Genomic DNA, 21,107 nt, shown 5'->3' with positions numbered 1-21,107 from the left:
AAGAGACAGCCCCGTGAAGACAGAAGCAGAGACTGGAGTTATCTGCCAAGGAACATCTGGGGCTACCAGAAGCTGGAAGAGGCAAGAATGGATCCTCCCTGGAGGCTTGGAGGGAGCATAGTCCTGCCAACACTTTGGTTTTGAACTTCTAGCCTCCAGAATAGTGAGACAATACATTTTTATTGCATTAAGCCACCCAGTTTATGGTACTTTGTATGGCAGCCCTGGAAAAATAATATATAGTTTGTACTTTTACAACCCAATTTTTAAATGAAGCCAAACCATAGTAAACCATCCCACTGCTTTCTGAATGGGTTTATGCAGCACTTGGTGAATTTGATTAGAGCTCTCCCTATATCTTTTTGTTGGTTAGTAATAATGATTGCTTACATAACACCCTTAAATGTGTGACGTCTTTAACTGCTCTTTGCACATAAATCCTTTAGAAATTAATTGCAAGCAGAGTTGGAGTAATTCAAGCCACAAAGAGTGAATAACCAGCAGATTCAGACATAGACCTTCTGTTTTCATTTTCTAGTTTAAAAGCTCAAGCTTCAGTAGGCTTCCTTTTCCTTTTCTCTTAGTTGAAGCATTAATTTCTGTGTATAGTCGATCAAATGATTTAGTTATTGCTTTCTTAAAAAGCACAGACTCTAACTTTTTGGCTTTAAGTTCATGAACATGCCTGTCATCTGATCATTTATTATACCTACTCTCTTGACTATATAACAGATTTAGAGCTCACTATCCCAATAATTTTGCTAACTCATATCCTGAATTAGAGAGAAAATTCATAGAGAAATTAATGATACATATACGTAAACCCTCCTAGGTACAGGGCAGTTTTCTCACGGTTTACATCAAGTTTCGCTTTACTTATCTTTGTTTTTAAGGCTCTCAGCCACTGCCTTGATGATTTCCTTTTCCCCATTTTTTTTCTGTCAATGTAATCTCTTATACTAAAACAAGATTTACTATTTTGTCTTTTTCTTTTCCAGTTCATGTGCTTTCATAATAAGGATAAAAGAAAATTTTGCTGTGTTATCATAAGACAGGACTCTAACAGAACAAATTAGGTTTTTCAAATAGATTCTAGTATGAATTGCAACATGTTTAAATTGATTGCCCCTCCTTACTTTACTCAACTTCAAATTTAATTCTTAATTAAATTTGAATTTAGTTTTTTTTTTTTAAGACTTGAGGGTCATGGGAACAAGTTTGAGCTTAGTCACATCATATGGATTTTAATCTTTATAGTTATCTTGTAATGCAAACAAATATTAGTCATTCTAATAAAGGGTTAGAAGAAATGTTTGGACATCTCATAAGAGTTTGGCTCAGATAAGTTATTCCAATAATACATTTTCTCATCTTCAATTATTGCTTTCCTGACTTCTGGTCTCCTGTAAGCTTCTTAAGTTCCATCTGACTCTTAAATGCTTTAAAGTAATGCTCTGGCTTAAATATATTAGGGGAAATTATCAGATTTGCTTTATTCACAAGATATTACCATTTTATTTGAGGGAGATTTTAATAATTATTATTTTATATTAAATGCTATCAAAAATACATTTTGTAGTTTCCTTTTACATTTTTCCTTAGTCATTCTTCACCGATTCATAATATAAATGGAGAACAGTAGATAGCCCCTCAGTGACTGTTATAAGGATTCTTAAAGAATTGACTGGTGCTACAAACAAGATGAGTTCTTTTAGCCCTTTATCTTCCATGTCCTCAGGGATGCCAACTAAAAGTTGCATTTAGCAATATTTGCTTCTGATATATGGCACCAGCAAGAGCTCCATTCAGGTACAGGAATCTGTGTCAAGAGGCAGGTTCTGGCCCCATTGTTTTAGCATCTGTCTTGCAGCCCCAGACTGAAATTCTTCTAGGAGTGAGCTGAGGGAGGTGAGGTGAGGGTAGCCTGGAGCCTGATTTGCCTCCTCTCTTCTCCTCTCTTAGTTACTTGGGCAGATTCCTCCCCCTCTCTGGATATCAGTTTCCTCATTCGTAAAATAAGGAAATGGCAGATAGCATTTGTTGAACATTTTGTGCCTGGCACGGTTCCAAGCACCTTACGTATAAGATCTGTTTAATCTTCACATACTCTCTCAATCCCCCTCCCCCGCCAAAGTGTCCTTGCTCTAGAATGTAAACGTCACAGGGCAGGGATTCCATCTGTTTTGTTCATTGGTACCTCTAGAACAGAGCCTGGCACTCAACAAATACACACTGGATATTGAATAAATGAGGTACAGAGACATTAAGTAATTTACTGATGCTCATGAAGCTAGTAAAAGGGACTGAGGAATTGATCCCAGGCTGTTTAGCTCCAGAACCCATACTCTAAAGCACTATGTTATACTGAATGAAATTAGGTAACTGATAGCTTCCAAAGCCATGTCTCATAATGCTGGTTTCACATCAGAATTATATCTGGTGCTTTAAAAAATACTGATGCCACTATCCCCCATTAAGCACTCTGATTCTCCTTTAGTGGGTCTGGAGTCACTACATTCTGTCTTAAAATTTCAAGTGCACTGAATTACATCTAAAGTTGAGAATCAATGCTTAAAGTTTATATCAATAAATCTCTTAATTTTATAAATCTTTGAAATTTATTCTGAAAGTACTTCAGACTGAGTCTGGAAAACAGAAGGTCAAATGGAAGACAGTAGGACCAAAGCCTGCTTCTGAGTTAGGTTCATTATCTGGCTCATGGTTGGGTTCATGGTTGAGATCATGGATCTTTGTACAAAGACTTTCCAACTGGTCCTAAATGTTACATCAGATTAGCCTGTGACTCATAACTAGAGACTTTCTATAGGCTGATCATTAACTAATAATGATCTATGTGATTTAAAATCAGTGGTGTAACCATTAGTGATTTAACCATCTGCCTAAATACCCTATTATATAGAATATACTATGTCTTGTCTACAAGGAATTCAATAATCTTGCACCAGCAAAGGAATGAAATTACTACTCTAATATCCCAGTAAGAAAAGTAACAGTGATAAGGAAAGTTCTGATAGAAAATGTTATCATTGTTTTTTTTTTTTTTCACACACACACACTGTATTTTATTTTTACAAGAGATAAATAGACTGACACCAAGCATTGTACATGGATGACCACAACAAAAGCAACAATGATTGCAATTACCAAACATGAAACACACTCATACTATGTCATAATATTGACATTCAGTCCAGTAATCCTCCACTGTAACAGCTCCTTTACTTTGCAGTGAAAATTGATTTGTATATTCTTTGCCTCTGAGTCCTTGTGGAATTTTTTTTTTAATTCAGACAGAAAGTCACAAAAATTATACTCATCCTCATCAGTTCACTCAGTCCCATGTAATTAATTTTTTTTTTCATCTTGATCTTTTGTTAGCACTTTTATGAGTTCATCAGTTTTTCATTAGCGTTCTGAAAATGCTTATTCATTCAGTTCAGCAGTACAGTCAGTTACCAGAAACCTGTACTTGTCAGAGTCCTTTCCATGAATTTCTTGAAGATGAAACCCTTTTATAGGAACATATTTGCAAAATCATCAGAGTACACCCAGAACTGTCTGTAAATGACAAAAGACTTAAAAATGACCACGGTTAAAGATTTGATGAAAGTTCATAATAATGCAGTTGACAAGAAAATTAGTTATTTCTGAGATATACATTTTAAAGTAATAACTAGGATTATTACTTATAACATTATACCAGAACATATAAGATTTTTAGAAATTTCATGTAATGTCTGAAACATTTATATTAACATATTTCCATACATATTTCCATACAAATACAAATATAAGATTTTTAGAAATTTCATGTAATGTCTGAAACATTTATATTAACATATTTCCATACATATTTCCATACAAATACAAATATAAGATTTTTAGAAATTTCATGTAATGTCTGAAACATTTATATTAACATATTTCCATACATATTTCCATACAAATACAAATATAAGATTTTTAGAAATTTCATGTAATGTCTGAAACATTTATATTAACATATTTCCATACAAATAACCCAATGAAAGTTTAGTATTAGTTGCTTTGTTTGTTTTTTTATACTGCAGGTTCTTATTAGGCATCAGTTTTATACACATCAGTGTATACATGTCAATCCCAATCGCCCAATTCAGCACACCACCATCCCCACCTCACCGCAGTTTTCCCCCCTTGGTGTCCATATGTCCATTCTCTACATCTGTGTCTCAACTTCTGCCCTGCAAACTGGCTCATCTGTACCATTTTTCTAGGTTCCGCATACATGCATTAATATACGATATTTGTTTTTCTCTTTCTGACTTCCTTCACTCTGTATGACAGTCTCTAGATCCATCCACGTCTCAACAAATGACTCAATTTATCATTGTTTTTATCAAAATAGTAATTAATAATTTTCAAGATTATACTTCCATTTCAGATATCTGTGTCTAACAATAAATGGACAGCAACCCTCCCCCGGGGCTGGACTTAAGAAATTGTTTTTTACACACAGCTTTCAATTAATGATCCACGCTCTACTAGATAAACAGAATTTTTGAAAAGTACTTTTTGGTGAAGCATTATCCCTTCAATTTGTCAGATAACCTTTACCACAACAGTGCAATAGAATATAGCGCTGAATGACCTGAAATAACATCCAGCCCAGGAAGACTGGTATTTGATTGTGCTGTAGATGACTTCCTGAAACTAATTACAGTAACAAATGTGTTTAAAAGTGCCTGTGAAATTGATTGAGCTTCTTAAGAAAAAAAGTACTGTGCAGATATCTTAACTCATTTACTTCTAAAAATTCTGTTAGTTTACGTTAGTATAAATTATACAAAAAGTGGATGCCAATTCAGGATTAAATGTACAAGAAATTTATTAGGGTAAAAGCCGGTGACAGAAAACGGAGAGGGAAAATGGGGAATGTGAAATGTAAATCTGATCATATCTTGGTCTTACTTAAAATCCTACAATGCCTTCTTGTGGCCCTTAGAGCATATGCAGTACCTTGAACATGGCCTGTAAGGCTCTGCCTGATTCACTTACCTTCTCAACCTCTTTCGATTCTTTCCCCTTCACCTTCTTCACTCCAGACATGTTGGTAAACTCCTAGTTTCTTGGAAATGTCCTTCTCTCCCGTTCAGCGGCCTTTGCACTTGATAGGCAGTCCCTACCTTTTCATAGAGTAGCTAAATCTTAACTCCACCTTCACATCTCAGTTTAATCATGACTTCTTCTGGGTACTGTCTCTGACACTCCATCAAATTCCTTGCCCCTTTCATCATTTTTGATAAAACCTAATGCACTGTGTTGCAACTGGGGGAGATAGATGGGCTCCTGCAAGTTAAGATGTTTATACGACTTCTGTTTTGTCACAGTGTGATGCTCTGATGCGTGTTATGTAATTTTCCTCTGCCTTGCAGTAAAGACCACTACTCTCTGTTTTTACAGTTCTGCCTTGTCAAATGCCAACCCATTTATAATTTGTTGTCTGACAGCATGCATTCCGATATTTTCCTGGCCCATCACAATAGTAACTGGGAGAGAGTCCGCATCCTGAAGGAGCTCAGAGGACACGAAAGCAGAAGCCTGAGAAGCAAGAGCCTACACAGAAGAAAGGAAGATCTGAGGTAAGGGTTCTCTTCAGCTCTTTCTGTGAAAGAAAAACCTTTATGTTTGGAATATCTTAGGAGCTGCTTGTGCCAAAGTGATGAAATCTTTTGGAAGTTATTGTGATCTTCTTACTTCTTTAGATCTTGTTGATAATATTTAAATGGTGACAACATAACACTGTTTGACCCTCTGTCCCACTCTCTGCCATGTACTTTCATCTAGTGCTATGGCAGTCTAGGTGTCTTTTGGCTGATGCTGAGGTGGCCAAATCCTGACTCACTACAGTCATACTCTGTCTCTCTCTTGCTTGGCCAAGGAAACTGTTACATTCTCTCTTCACTTGTCAAATGTAAAGATATTGGGTGCTCCCTAAAATTTACTGCTGAGCTATGGGGCATGAATTAGAATGGAGACTTCATGGAAAGAAAAGTAAAATATATCTAAATCTAAATGGGGGAAATAGGGTATAAGAGCAAAATGAAGCAGAAAAATTACTAGACAGGTGAGAAAATAAATATATTTTCCTAAATCCACTCCAGTGGAAAAAGGGAAAGGCCAAATAGAAATATAACCCTAAGTAGACTCTTCAAAATGATGACAGTCAGGCAGTTAGATTTTCATGACAGTTCACATTTACTAAACTGTAGCCTTGAGACTCATGTTGGAGGTCATTTATATGATCTTCAAATATGCAGGCCTTCTACGTAGGCCTTATCACTCCAGGGAAAATGGATTGGCGGATTCTAAAGGGGTTTACATTGCAGATAGTAAGAAGAGGAAAGAACAGGGAAAAGTCAGGGAAAGGTATCTTCAGCTGGTATACTACCATCTTCTCCAGAACAGACTCTGTTTTCCTCAGTTACCTAGTTACCCAGCACATCACAAAGAGTAATCTATTGGCTCTTAGGTACTAAAAGAGGTGAATCAAAGACTTCAGGAGATTATCTCCTAGTAGAAAATTAAAATAGGTGTTTCATGGGTTTCTCCCTTTCTTCCATCACAAGGTGAAACAGGTAAGAAAGAGGAGGGTTAGGTTAAGGGGCAGGGTTAGAATAAACTTTTAAGCTTCCAGATGTGACCTGGAGAGCTTATAACTGACCCTGAATGATCTTGTATGGTGTTGGGGTTCCAGAAAAGGTAGAATCCGAGGAAGATGGATTTTATCATCAGGATCTTGGACAAATGATTTGCTGGAAGAACCATAACTGGTGTCCAAGGGATAGAAATCACTGGGATTACAGGGTATTTAGAGTTTAGAACTTTAAAGCATTCTCATAATACTTGACTACAGAATGCTCCCAGTAAGTATTTCTATTTATTATCAATGGGCCCATTATTGGTATATGCTTCATACCTCATTGGCCATTTTACATAGTTTTTAGAAAATGCCTTATTGTATATTTTATCTGCCTAATTTTGAGGATAATTGAAACCATTATGTGTGTTATTAAGAAATTATGTTCTTACACAAGAAGCTTAGAGACACGACTGCTAAAGTCAGACTCTTGATTGCATTTTCACTTCTTTCAGTACAAGTTCAAGTCTGTTCCTCCTTCACGGAGGCCAGAGCAGTATATCAAAGCCAGAAGTACAGCTAGTCATCAGAGTTCAGATTCTTTCCTGCTTCCCTGTGGGAGGGGTCAAGAATACAAACATCCTCAGTTGCTACAGCAGGAGGGAACATTAGTCCATTAACAGAACCAAACAGGAAGCACCAAATAGACATTTCTTCTATTTATTTTGTGACTATGAAGAAACATGTAGTTTAGTTCTTTGAATAAAATTTGTCAGTAAAGCATAGAACACAGAAAAGGTGTAGTCATTTTGGTTAAACTCTGACTGCAAAATGATTTGATGCTGTTTTTCATTTTGTTTCCTACAATTTATGCAATACTACATTCTTAGGATGTTGGAATTTTACCATATCTTAAGTTATTTTTTCTTTTTTAAACTGTGAACCAGCAACTTAACATTTGCTGCAGCCTATTGAGATTCACATTATGATTCTCAAGTTTTTAATGAAATTTCCCAGATATTTCCTCTCTAGATCCAAGAGGATGTGCGTATATTGAGCAGAATAATTTTACCTCCCTTCAGTTTTTTTTTTGTTTTTTTTTCTCCCTTCAGTTTTTAATAAGATTCTGAAAATGACAGATAAGGCCAGGAAATACCTCAAATACTTCAGAGGTTTGTTTGCCTTACCAAAAATTTTAATCTCAGTATGTTAGTTGGTTATCCACCCCATTACGTCAGATTAATTCTATTACTTCACTGTCAGTGATAGCAGATAAGAAATTGAGGCAGTGTAATGATTTAAACAAGCCTAATGAAGGAGCAAAAGGAAATATAATTTGTATATTTATGAGTATTTCCAGAAATAGGACAACAAGCCACTTTATTACTCTTATAATTACATGGAATCTCTTAATTCTAAAACATATTTGGCCTGCTGGTTAAAAGGAAAAAAATGTTCCTTGTCAGTTTCCCTCATTATTTTTCTCATCCATCCTGTGGTGTACCAAAGATGGGATGATGTAAGTGGTCCACCCCTAGTATAGGCAATAAGGGAGTGCTTTGTGTGTAGAAAATTTTAAAGGGATAAAATAAAATAATAATAATAAAAAGCCAGCCTGCTTTTTATTATCATTATGCACTGACAATTCTAAGCAATGCCAATGATACTACTTCTCTCTGAAAAAAAAATTTTTGTTGGTCTAAGTTCTAAACAACTGCTGCCATTACTGAAATTTAATAATATATATGTAAGCTGAGAATTACCATTTCTTTGGTTACCTATACTTTAACAAACATTGTAGTCTACATGGAAATAAACCTAACTCCTCTGGACATGGACTCAGCTACACATGTTTATTTCAAGAATAAGCAACCAAGTTCTGTTTTTTTCATTTTCATAATCACTGTGCTATAATTGTTTAGTTTGAATCTATGTTTAAACACAGGATTATATAGTACCACAGCAGTTAGAGATATGAACTGAGCCTAAGCAAGTTCAAATAATTCGTAACCATTACACACCTCGGAGAATTTTACTGAATATAACAGAAATTTATGATGAATTTTCTGGTGAAGGTATTTTAGTGGAAATTTTTCAACTGCAGAAACATTTGAAAGCTGCTAGAGCTGACCCCAAAGAACAAAGACATGGACAGTATTGCAGTTTCTGGAAGTTACTATGAAATGGGATTTTTATGAAACTCTGATAAACTTATCTTTATTTTAAAGCTTTTCTAATTACTTGTGTATCTATTTCTTCATGTGAAAGAAACATTTGAAATTAAAATAGTGTCCTTCAATCAACTATGAGTGAGGCCGTACCAATTCTATTGACCATGAATATGTGAAGATCAATTTGACAAAGCCATTGACAAATGTGCAGAAGTGAAGGCTTATAGCAGAAAGCACAGTGGAGTTATTCATCACCATCACCATGGGGACCAAAATGTAAGTATGAATATTTTTCTCCTTTTTCCAAAAAACACATCAATGTACTTAAACGTATTAAAACTTTATTTTTTTGCATTTATTAATTTTTTATTAACATTATTATTTATGTAAAATTTAATAAATGGTCACTGCATTTCTTTTCTGGACATAATAATTTTTGTTTGTTTTATTTCATGATTATTACTGAAAATATTTTAGGGGGAGAGGTGTTAAAAATGGTCCCTTTCAGGTGTCAAATACACTAGGTGTGCCACTGCATCCATCTTTTCATTTTAACTCAAAAGAAATAAAACACATTCTTGATCTTTTTAGTAACACAACTTTGTTTTTGAAAATTATGCCAGAAAGCAGTTCATTTTAATAAGGCAAACTTTTAATAAGAAATAGAAGTACCCTTAAATACAGCTCTCATGCACTGTAGATTCTGGTAATAATTACATTTCTAATAAATGTATGCTTCATGTCTTAACTATTTCATATAAGCTTAGTAGGATGAAAAAAATACAAAAAATACAGCCTGTTGAAATTTAGACATGAAGAAATAGAAATTATGAATATCTCATAACAACTGAAAAAAGTTGAATCTCTAATTTAAAACCTTCCAATATAGGTCCAAATAGTTTCACTATTTAACTCTAGCAAATGTTTAATGAATAAACATCTTTTATGCTTTTTCAGAAAACAGAAAAAAAACAGATAACACTCTTCAACTTAATTTATGAGGCCAGCATAACCTTGACATCAAAACATGAACAGGAAATTATGAAGAAATTTCTGGGCAACCTCAATCATGAACATATATATCAAAATTCTTAATTTCAGCTAACCAAACAACATGTACAAACAATAATAGGTCACAAATAAGTTGAGTTTGTTGTAATTACGCAATGTTAGTTTAACATTAGAAAACTAATCAGTAGAATTTACCACATTAAAAGAATAAAAGGAAAAAATTATATTATCATCTTACTAGAAAAGCAGTTGATTAAAGTCAGCATTTGTTTATGATTAAAAATGTCTTTTGGCAAACTAAGAATAGAAGAAAATTTCTTTACTCTAATAGAGGTTATCTACAAAACACCAATAGCAGACACCATGGAAATATTGAAAGCTTTCCTTCTGAGATCAGGAATAAGACAAATATGAGAATTATCACCATTTCTGGTCAGCCTTATACTAGAGGTCCTAATCAGTGTAGAAAGGAAAGAAAAAGAACTAAAAGAAACAAATAAAACTGCTATTATTTGGGATGATTGTGTATATAGTAAAATCCCAAAGATTCTACAGATAGATATTAGAATTAAATGAGTTTAACAAGGTTGTCTTTGTTAAGCTCATTTAATTCTAATATCTACCTGTAGATTTTAAAAATTACAGTTCTGTGACAAGTAGCAGTAGGAAATAAAGCTGAAAAAATTTATAATTGTATCAAAAAATATTTAAAATCTAGCAATAAATATTAAAGAGTTATGGGAAAAAAACATTTCCCATAACATTTCTGAGAGACATAAAAAACAAATTAAAGCAGCCCGATGCCACATTCACATATTGGAAGACTCAGCATTTAAAAATGTTAATTTTCCTGAAACTGAGCTTTAGGTTTAATGAAGTTGTTCCAATAAAAATCCAAGTAGGTTTATATGTGTGCTTAAGTGTGTGTCTATTTGTATGTGTGTGTGTATATGAGGAGAGAGAGAAAGGAACTTTAAAAATATTCTAAAGATATATATATGAAAATTCAGAGGACCAGGTACAGGCAAGACACTCTTCAAATAGGAGGATAAAAGTAGGAGGATTTTTTCTACTAGGTATTAATACTTATTGTATGTCTGTAATAATTAAGATAGTGTAGTATTGGGGTGAGAATAGACAAAAAGATCAATGGCACAAATCAGAGTCTAGAAGGAGATGCACCTTTGAAATAAATCAGTTGTCTCTATATTAAACTGGACACGAAAAGTACCAATAAAAGGAAAAGACTGATAATTAGACCATGTTAAAATTAAGAACCTCCATTTATCAAAAGACACCTTTAATTACCTGTAGTCAAGTTACAAGGTAGAAGAATATATTACATATGTGAGTCTTGTATCCAGCATACATATAAAGAACATCTACAAATCAATATATAAAACAACCCAATGAAAAATAAGCAAGAGACCAGAACAGGCATTTCACAACAATAGGATACCCCAATTGCCAATAAATATAAGAAAATGTCTTTAATTTCTTTAGTAGTCAGGCAAATGCATATTAAATTAAATTAAATGCAAATTAAAACCACAGTTAAATATTACTAGATTTCCTCCAGAATAGCTAAAATTAAAAATACTGATAATCCCAAGTATGGGTGAGTATGTGGAGCAACAAGAATTCTCATTCACTGTTAAAATGAAAGAATGATAAATTGTCCATAAAAAGAGAATGGAATTAACATGTATTTATATCATTCATGCATTCAAGTGGCAAGCACTGACCTGTGCTGTGTCTCAACTGTCCTTCAGGACAAGTGCCATATCTAGTTTACAAAAAAGAAAAGTGAGCTTCAGGAAAGCTAAAGATCTTTAGTAAATCTATAAATCTACTAAGTGGAAGAGCCAGCATCTAAACCAGGTCTTTCCAACTCTCAACGCCATATTCTTTTCAGTATATCTATAAAAGCATCCTTTTAAAATGCTATCCTCTCTTTTTTTCAAAATAAATATATAAATTTCTCTTTTTACAAATTTAAAAATATCACTCTAATTACATTATTTCATGCATTTTGCTCCTCACCCAGAGATAAGACAATGCAGTTTAGAAAATATTGTGATCTGTGAAAGAAGTTCATTTCTTTGCTGTGTTGATCTCTACCCTTGCTGCTTTCTTTTAGTGTATTGTATTTACTTAGTGAACATTATTGCACTAATCTGTTTACACATGTGTCTCTCATTATTAGATTCTAATATCTTTGAGGGAAATCTCTTATCTTTGTGCCTTTATATTCCCAGCATATCACACAAATGTCTGTTGAATGAATGAATGAACTTTTATCCTTGACACTTTGACTCAGAATGCGCAAATTCCCATTTTATCTCTTTTAAAGAAAGATTGAAATCACTCTGCTACCTTCTAGCAGAATTAAAGCTAAATCATGTTCTGAAAGATAAAGGATTCTACTTCATCTTTACATTTGAAGTGATTCACAAATAATTCCACTTCTTGTTGCTCTATTCATTCATATACTACCTAAGTTTCACCAACTATACCCAGAGAGTTTACTGAAAGTTTTGTTTTCTTCTCCTCTTCTGTGTGCACCTACACATAAACATTTCTCTCAGAATTATGTTCAGCGTATGTCCTACATTTGTATTCAGATATCAACTCTTTATAGGAGAAAAATCTAAAAACAGGTATCTTGCCGTATATGAACAGAAAATACATTCCTGTTGAAAAGGTTCATGATGACCTAGATATATAAACAGTTGAATGGGAGATGATATACAAGCTACAAGATGCTAAATGATGTGATAGAATTAATTTTAGCCAAAATCTTGCTCATCTGAATGTTATAATTTATAAAAGTTGTGTTAAAAATAAAGAAACGGGGAGACGGTGGGGCAGGGGTGCAAAGGAACGGAAGGGAACGGGGCAGTGCTTTCCCTGTCCACTTAGGCAGTGGGAAGCCTGTTGGGATCCTGGGCCTAATCCTGTGCCCTCGGAGCCTCCCTCCTGCCATGCAGAACCCAAGCCCTGCACCTACACCCTCACTCAGGGCCCTACCTCCAAACTCCGGAACCCCACACTCCAGAGGCCCTCCTTTCACGTGCTGCCTCTCCCCTTATATGCAGGTCCTAAGCAGAGGCCCCACCCCACGTTTGAACGTCGCCCCACCTAGGCCCTGCCGCATGCTCAAACGTCACCCCCCACCTGCCTAGGTCCCACCCCACCCTAAACGCCACCCCTGCCTAAGTTCCACCCCACCTAAACTCTGCCCTCATAACCAAGGCTTTTTTTTTTTTTCTTTTTTCCTCTTTTAGATTGGGGTTCTGTTTTACCTTGCTGATTCATTGCTGTGGATTCTTTTATATTTTTATTTTTCCCAATAAATCTTTTATTTTTCTAATTTTATTTTATTCTTTATAGTTTGTTAGTTATCTCTCTTTTTGGCTTGTTGCCCCTGCCCTTTTTTTTTTCTTTTTTCTGCTGTGGTTTTATTTTACCTTATTGCAGTTGTTTCAATTATAGTTTTATTTTTCCTAATATATTTTTTATCTTTCTGATTTTATTTTGTTTTTTACTCTTTGGTATTATACTACTATTTTTTCTGTCTTTCTTCCTTTTTTTTTTTTACCACTCCACGAAGCTTGCGGGATCTTGGTTCCCAGGCTGGAGGTCGGGCCCGAGTTCCTATGGTGGGAGCTCCGAGTCCAAACTGCTGGACTAACAGAGAACCTCAGACCTCAGGGAATATCAGTCGGAGTGAGGCCTCCCAGAGGTCCTCATCTCAGCACCAAGACCCAGCTCTATCTAACTGCCTGAAAACTCCAGTGCTGGACATCTCAAGCCAAACAACCAGTAAGACAGGAATAGAGCACCACCCATCAAAAAAAAAAAAAAATGAAATGACAAAAAAATATGTCACAGATGAAGGAGCAAGGTAAAAACCTACAAGATCAAACAAATGAAGGTGAAATAGGCAACCTACCTGAAAAAGAATTCAGGGTAATGATAATAAAGATGATCCAAAATCTCAGAAACAGAATGGAGAAAATACAAGAAACATTTAACAAGGATCTAGAAGAACTAAAGAGAAAACAAACAATGATGAACAATACAATAAATGAAATTAAAAATACTCTAGAAGGAATCAATAACAGAATAACTGAGGCAGAAGAATGGATAAGTGAGCTGGAAGATAAAATGGGGGAAATAACTGCCAGGAAGCAGAATAAAGAAAAAAGAATGAAAAGAATTGAGGACAGTGTCAGAGACCTCTGGGACAACATTAAATACACCAACATTCAAATTATAGGGGTCCCAGAAGAAGAAGAGAAAAAGAAAGGGTCTGAGAAAATATTTGAAGAGATATAGTTGAAAACTTTCCTAACATGGGAAAGGAAATAGTCAATCAAGTCCAGGAAGAACAGAGAGTCCCATAAACCCAAAGAGAAACATGCCGAGACACATATTAATCAAGCTATCAAAAATTAAATACAAAGAAAAAATATTAAAAGCAACAAGGGAAAAGCAACAAATAACATACAAGGGAATCCCCATAAGGTTAACAGCTGATTTTTCAGCAGAAACTCTGCAAGCCAGAAGGGAGTGACAGGACATATTTAAAGTGATGAAAGGGAAAAACCTTCAACCAAGATTACTCTACCCAGCAAGGATCTCATTCAGATTCGACTGAGAAATTAAAACTTTTACAGACAAGCAAAAGTTAAGAGAATTCAGCACCACCAAACCAGCTTTACAACAAATGCTAAAGGAACTTCTCTAGGCAGGAAACACAAGGAAAAGACCTACAATAACAAACCCAAAACAATTAAGAAAATGGTAATAGGAACATACATATCGATAATTACCTTAAATGTAAATAGACTAAATGCTCCAACCAAAAGACATAGACTGGCTAAATGGATACAAAAACAAGACCCGTATATATGCTGCCTACAAGAGACCCACTTCAGACCTAGGGACACATACAGACTGAAAGTGAGGGAATGGAAAAATATATTCCATGCAAATGGAAATCAGAAGAAAGCTGGAGTAGCAATTCTCTTATCAGACAAAATAGACTTTAAAATAAAGACTATTACAAGAGACAAAGAAGAATACTACATAATGATCAAGGGATCAATCCAAGAAGAAAATATAACAGTTGTAAATATTTATGCACCTAACATGGGAGCACATCAATACATAAGGCAAATGCTAACAGCCATTAAAGGGAAAGTCAACAGTAACATAATAATAGTAGGGGACTTTAACACCCCACTTTCACCAATGGACAGATCATCCAAAATGAAAATAAGGAAACACAAGCTTTAAATGACACACTAAACAAGATGGACTTAACTGATATTTACAGGAAGTTCCATCCAAAAACAACAGAATACACTTTCTTCTCAAGTGCTCATGGAACATTCTCCAGGATAGACCATATCTTGGATCACAAATCAAGCCTTGGTAAATTTAAGAAAATTGAAATCATATCAAGTATCTTTTCTGACTACAACGCTATGAGACTAGATATCAATTACAGGAAAAAAACTGTAAAAACTACAAACACATGGAGGATAAATGATATGCTACTAAATAGCCAAGAGATCACTGAAGAAATCAAAGAGGAAATCAAAAAACACCTAGAAACAAATCACAATGAAAACACGATGACCCAAAACCTATGGGATGCAGCAAAAGCAGTTCTAAGAGGGAAGTTTATAGCAATACAGTCTTACCTCAAGAAACAAGAAAAATCTCAAATAAACAACCTAATCTTACACCTAAAGCAATTAGAGAAAGAAGAACAAAAAAAACCCCAAAGTTAGAAGGAAAGAAATCATAAAGATCAGATCAGAAATAAATGAAAATGAAATGAAGGAAACAATAGCAAAGATCAATAAAACTAAAACCTGGTTCTTTGAGAAGATAAACAAAATTGATAAACCATTAGCCAGACTCATCAAGAAAAAAAGGGAGAAGACTCAAATCAACAGAATTAGAAATGAAAAAGGAGAAATAACAACTGACACTGTAGAAACACAAAGGATCATGAGAGATTACTACAAGCAACTATATGCCAATAAAATGGACCACCTGCAAGAAATGGACAAATTCTTAGAAAAGCAAAACCTTCCAAGACTGAACCAGGAAGAAATAGAAAATATAAACAGACCAATCACAAGCACTGAAATTGAAACTGTGATTAAAAATCTTCGAACAAACAAAAGCCCAGGACCAGATGGCTTCACAGGCGAATTCTATCAAACATTGAGAGAAGAGCTAACACCTATCCTTCTCAAACTCTTCCAAAATATAGCAACGGGAGGAACACTCCCAAACTCATTCTACGAGGCCACTATCACCCTGATACCAAAACCAGACAAAGATGTCACAAAAAAAGAAAATTACAGGCAATATCTCTGATGAACATAGATGTAAAAATCCTCAACAAAATACTAGCAAACAGAATCCAACAGCACATTAAAAGGATCATACACCATGATCAAGTGGGGTTTATCCCAGGAATGCAAGGATCTTCAATATATTGCAAATTGATCAATGTGATACACCATATTAACAAATTGAAGGAGAAAAACCATATGATAATCTCAATAGATGCAGAAAAAGCTTCTGACAAACTTCAACACCCATTTATGAAAAAACTCTCCAGAAAGAAGGCATAGAGGGAACCTACCTCAACATAATAAAGGCCATATATGACAAACCCACAGCCGACATCATTTTCAATGGTGAAAAACTGAAATCATTTCCTCTACGATCAGGAACAAGACAAGGTTGCCCACTCTCACCACTATTATTCAACATAGTTTTGAAAGTTTTAGCCACAGAAATCAGAAAAGAAAAAGAAATGAAAGGAATACAAATCGGAAAAGAAGAAGTAAAACTGTCACTGTTTGCAGATGACATGATACTATACATAGAGAATCCTAAATATGCTACCAGAAAACTACTGGAGCTAATCAATGAATTTGGTAGAGTAGCAGGATACAAAGTTAATGCACAGAATTCTCTTGCATTCCTATACACTAATGATGGAAAACCTGAAAGAGAAATTAAGGAAACACTCCCATTTATGACTTGCAACAAAAAGAATAAAATACCTAGGAATAAACCTACTTAAGGAGACAAAAGACCTGTATGCAGAAAACTATAAGACACTGATGAAACAAATTAAAGATGATACAAACAGATGGAGAGATATACTATGTTCTTGGATTGGAAGAATCAACATTGTGAAAAATGACTATACTACCCAAAGCAATCTACAGATTCAATGCAATCCCTATGAAACTACCAATGGCATTTTTCACAGAACTAGAACAAAAAATTTCACAATTTGTATAGAAACACAAAAGACCCTGAATAGCCAAACCAATGTTGAGAAAGAAAAATGGAGCTGGAGGAATCTGGCTCCTGGATCTCAGACTATACTACAAAGCTACAGTAATCAAGTAATTGATTGCCAGTACAATGAATCATTGTACTGGCACAAAAGCAGCAATATAGATCAATGGAACAGGATAAAAAGCCCAGAGATAAACCCACGCACATATGGCCACCTTATCTTTGATAAAGGAGGCAAGAATATACAATGGAGAAAAAACAGCCTCTTCAATAAGTAGTGCTGGGAAAACTGGACAGCTACATGTAAAAGAATGAAATTAGAACACTTCCTAACACCATACACAAAAATAAACTCAAAATGGATTAAAGACCTAAATGTAAGGCCAAACAGTATAAAATTCTTAGAGGAAAGCATAGGCAGAACACTCTATGACATCAATCACAGCAAGATCCTTTTTGACCCACCCCCTAGAGAAATGGAAATAAACAAATGGGACCTAATGAAACTTAAAAGCTTTTGCACAGCAAAGGAAACCATAAACAAGAGAAAAAGACAACCCTCAGATGGGAGAAAATATTTGCAAACGAAGAAACTGACAGAGGATTAATCTCCAAAATATACAAGCAGCTCATGCAGTTCAATATCAAAAAAACAAATAACCCAATCCAAAAATGGGCAGAAGACCTAAATAGACATTTCTCCAAAGAAGATATACAGATTGCCAACAAACACATGGAAAGATGCTCAGCATCACTAATCATTAGAGAAATGCAAGTCAAAACTACAATGAGGTATCGCCTACACCAGTCATAATGGGCATCATCAAAAAATCTACAAACAATAAATGCTGGAGAGGGTGTGGAGAAAAGGGAACCCTCTTGCACTGTTGGTGGGAATGTAAATTGATACAGTCACTATGGAGAGCAGTATGGAAGTTCCTTAAAAAACTAAAAATAGAACTACCATACGACCCAGCAATCCCACTACTGGGCATATACCCTGAGAAAACCATAATTCAAAAAGAGTCATGTACCACAGTGTTCATTGCAGCTCTATTTACAATAGCTAGGACATGGAAGCAACCTAAGTGTCCATCGACAGATGCATGGATAAAGAAGATGTGGCACATATATACAATGGAATGTTACTCAGCCATAAAAAGAAACCAAATTGAGTTATTTGTAGTGAGGTGGAAGGACCTAGAGTCTGTCATACATAGTGAAGTAAGTCAGAAAGAGAAAAACAAATACTGTATGCTAACACATATATATGGAATCTAAAAAGAAGAAATGGTTCTGATGAATCTAGGGACAGGACAGGAATAAAGACACAGACCTCGAAAATGGACTTGAGGACATGGGGACGAAGTGAGAGAGTAGCATTGACATATATACACTACGAAATGTAAAATAGCTAGTGGGAAACAGCTGCATGGCACAGGGAGATCAGCTCCGTGCTTTGCGGCCACCTAGAGGGGTGGGATAAGGAGGGTGGGAGCGAGATGCAAGAGGGAGGTGATATAGGGATATATGTATGCATATGCTGATTCACTTTGTTGTGTAGCAGAAACTAACACAACACTGTAAAGCAATTATACTCCAATAAAGATGTTAAAAAAAGAAAGAAAGAAACATTATTTTAAAACTAATATTAAAATACCTGAGTGACATGTGGTCTGCTGTATTTACTTGCATGTTTTAAAGAAAAAGATAACATCAAATTCTATTAGTGTCGTTATATTGTGCTCAAAATATGTATGTATTTTAGGCTAAGTTCATAGTCTTTGATGCAAAAACATTAATGACTATGTGATACATATAAATATTTATGACTATAAAGAGAATAAGCTAATGATAGTGATATATTGATAATGTCGAAGTTTAGACTTTATCTTTGTTAATGCAGTAGCCCTATGAGCTGTAAATACTATCATTATCTCTGTTTTACAGATAAGAAAACTGAGGCACACACAATAAATATTTGCTCAATGTCACACAGCTGATAAGCGGTAGAGCTGGTACATAAATTTAAGTAAATTGACTCCAAAACCCCTGCTCCCTACTGACATGCTATGCAGTACCTCATATATATGAGGAAAACATATATAAGAAAAGACGTTTTGTGCAGGATTTACTTTAGCTAAATTTTTCAACAGTGTCATTATTCATCATTTAAGATTGGAAATGCTCTTATTGCAGAATTAATCTGGAAAAAATGAAAAGCATTGGTATTACTGATGATTAGAGAGAGTCCTGAGGTCAAATAAAGGCTAAAGATTTACAAAATTGTGCTTTGATGAAGTCTGAGATTTCAGATACACCATGGTAAAATGGTTTTACATACTTCTTAATCACTATTTGTAAGCTAAAATGTCCCATGTGATTTGGGTTTTTTTTTTTTTTTTAGAAGTGGCTCTGAAGATATCAAATATGTTAAGTCTGCTCTGATTTATATAGACTTTTTACTCCTGTATTCAATAACACCTTTAGCAATTTGGGGGGACATAATAAAATTTGGTATAACCATGACAATTATCTTCAGCAATTGCAGCAGAAATTTTATAATTACATTGATCCTGTCAGGTAAGAGAAACAACCATAACCACAGAGAGTAAACTTCATCAGTTCCTTTCTGTAAAACAAGAGCTTTGTTTTTCTTCACACCTCTGTTTTGTGTCCTGATTAACCTTACTTTTCTGGCTCTATTTATCTTTAATTAATATGCATCCTTGCATAGTGAAATGTTTTAAATTTTGGTCCTTTAAATTCAGAAATCATTATAATTCATAAACTGAACGAAAAATTGCCTTTGGCATAAGTACAGAGAGAGTGGAAAGCTTAGCTAAACAATTTGACCCACACCCAACCAGCATCTGCAAGGTTTTTGTTACCTAATTTGCAAAATCCATGTAGCTTATTCTATTGACAAAGCTGTAGAGTGATAGAAAGCTTTTTCCACTTTCCAACAAAGTACTGTACACGCAGCAGCATGTTTATAAAACAAAGCAGCTTCTTGCCAGTTAATCAAGATTCTCCAGCTTCCCCTTGTCAAGGGTGTCTGGACCTCTGAGGGCTTTCCTAGACATCTGTGCCCAGGTCCATCTGGAACTGTACATTCCTCTATGATTACAAATAACAAAACTGAGTATTCCAGAAATGTTTCCTCTAATCTTTATTTGTCTCATGCACCCTGTGCTAGAATCTCTGTTCATCTGTATCCATTTACTAGTAACTTGCTCCTGTCAGTAGATAAATTAGTTGGTCTTCTTGCCTATAACTGGCTGAAAAAGCCCAGGATGGGATCCTCCACCCCAGCCCTATCCATCTGTTCACCATATCCCATGGCCACGTGTCCCAAACTTTTCCTCTCCCATAGCTGATGTGGCTACTCCACGCTTCCAAGAACTTACATAATGTTAAAACTTAGAACATTTACAAGTTGTCAGGGAACATGCACCCACCCACAAATAATAATCTCTTTTCATGTTTTTTTCAAAAATAAACTTTCCTTTTTCTCTTTTAAACTTCATGGTTTATTTCAGTTGAATTGAAAACAGTCTTCAAAATTTTTTTTCAGAACTGCAATTGGAGGTTGGTGAAAGGAGGTGGTAAATATAGTTTTGAAAGGAATGTTCTGTTAACAAACTCAGATATTATTTTGTGAGCCATGGGAAACCATCATTTTGCTGTTTTAACATGGAGTGAAATGATCAGAGCTATGGTTTAGAAATAATAATCTGACTACTGTGTTTTGGATGGATTAAAGAGAAGAGAACAGGGTCATGAAAGCCAGTTATTGCTGTAGGATCAATCTGGGTGAGAAAGTAATGAAATCCTTAACTAAGGAAGTAGTAGTGGAAATGACTAGGAAGGAGACAATTGTCAGTAGAATTGGTAGGATTTAACAACTGAGTACATTGGGGGAGATGGAAAGTCAAAGGTAA

At 34.9% G+C, this 21,107-nt stretch overlaps 1 long non-coding RNA gene across 3 annotated transcripts in view; it reads left to right on the top strand.

Annotated features, from left to right (window-relative positions):
- Positions 1-19,506, top strand: part of LOC309634611 — a 46,974-nt gene extending 27,468 nt beyond the window's left edge. The window contains exons 2-4 of one of the 3 annotated variants that reach the window (XR_014248234.1): positions 5,508-5,639; positions 8,906-9,084; positions 13,107-19,506. This is a non-coding gene — a long non-coding RNA (uncharacterized lncRNA). Of the gene's footprint in view, positions 1-5,460; positions 5,640-8,905 lie in introns of all 3 variants that reach the window. The other 2 variants (XR_014248235.1, XR_014248236.1) reach the window with 2 other exon arrangements.
- The last annotated feature ends 1,601 nt before the right edge of the window (positions 19,507-21,107 follow it).

The sequence above is a fragment of the Balaenoptera borealis genome, assembly GCF_965194805.1.
Source record: "Balaenoptera borealis genome assembly, chromosome: 9".
NCBI lineage: Eukaryota > Metazoa > Chordata > Mammalia > Artiodactyla > Balaenopteridae > Balaenoptera > Balaenoptera borealis.
The sequence above is the reverse complement of the archived record's forward strand: the minus strand, read 5'-3'. Positions and strand labels throughout refer to the sequence as shown.